Here is a 1,334-nt window from a genome sequence, read left to right on the forward strand (position 1 = left end):
CGAAGCAGGCTCCAGGCTCCGAGCTGTCAGCACAGAGCCCGACAGGGGGCTCGAACCCATGAACCGCGAGATCATGACCTGAGCCGAAGTCGGATGCTTAACCGACTGAGCCACCCAGGTGCCCCTTAAAAAAAAATGTTTAAGATAAAAAAAGTTAAATAGGTTAAGGAGAAGAATAGATACGTTGCAACAAAAATATTGAACTCTAAAACAGACATTTAAACATCACACAGAATGCAGAAAAAAAATGAACACTCCAGTGGATAACAGGAAAGAGTAATTTACGACCTGCGTAACAGGCAGAGAGGCTCCTGTGTCTGCTTCAGCAGCATATAGATGAAAATTGGAACGGTACGGAGAAGATTCGCGTGGGCCCTGCAGGAAGATGGCATGCAGATTCACGAGGTGTCCCGTGTTACAAAAAAAGAAGAAGAAACAAAGAGAAGCTCCAGTGTATTAAGTTGAACTCTCTGTAGGTCTGGAATGGTTGACTATCAACAATTTCATACAGTTTTACCTACAATGTCTCATACGCGTGGTGGAGACGAAAACAATAAAGAATGTGGGAGGAAGACGTATCTGCAGAGCTGACAGCTGACAATTTTTCAGAATTGAAAACACACGGGTCCTCACGTTGACTCAAAACAGTAGAAATAAAGTGCGGTGGCTTTATCGAACATCTAAGACAAAGAGGAAAGCTTAAAAATCACGGGGGGGGGGGGGGGGGGGGGGGGGGCCAATCACTAGAGAAAAGAGATGGGAAGGTTGAACCATAGGAGACCTCCTGCCATCACTTTTCAAGTCCAGAAGGCAATGAGACAATCTTATAAAAACTTAGAGGAAACAATAAGCCCACCACCCGAGTGAGAGCCGGAAAAGACGTTTTTTGGACACACCAGGAAAAAGGCAAGACGTATCCACCCACAGACCCTCACTAAAGAAAAGTACTACAGCAATAAAGCAAAGTCCGAAAGGAGAGGAGTGCCAAGAAGAAGTGTGAGTCTACAAAATGGTAAACAGTTGGAAACCCAAGTAAATATTGATCAAAACGAAGTGAAAGTGACAAAAAGAAGAGTGAGAATAAGGCAGAACTAGGGGCGCCTGGGTGGCTCAGTCGGTTAAGCGTCCAACTTCAGCTCAGGTCACGATCTCCCGGTCCGTGAGTTCGAGCCCCGCGTCGGGCTCTGTGCTGACAGCTCGGAGCCTGGAGCCTGCTTCGGATTCTGTGTCTCCCTCTCTCTCTGCCCCTAACCCACTCGCATTCTGTCTCTGTCTCTTCTCAAAAATAAATAAAACATTTTTAAAAGTTTTTTTTTTAAATAGGGCAGAACTAA

At 45.6% G+C, this 1,334-nt stretch overlaps 1 non-coding gene across 1 annotated transcript; it reads left to right on the plus strand.

The window, feature by feature from the left end:
* The first annotated feature begins 317 nt into the window (after window positions 1-317).
* LOC121032439 (U6 spliceosomal RNA) lies at window positions 318-420 on the plus strand. Its single transcript, XR_005791270.1, has one exon. It is a non-coding gene; the product is annotated as a U6 spliceosomal RNA (small nuclear RNA).
* The last annotated feature ends 914 nt before the right edge of the window (window positions 421-1,334 follow it).

Source organism: Herpailurus yagouaroundi, unplaced genomic scaffold, assembly GCF_014898765.1.
Source record: "Herpailurus yagouaroundi ecotype Mexico unplaced genomic scaffold, PumYag 141, whole genome shotgun sequence".
NCBI lineage: Eukaryota > Metazoa > Chordata > Mammalia > Carnivora > Felidae > Herpailurus > Herpailurus yagouaroundi.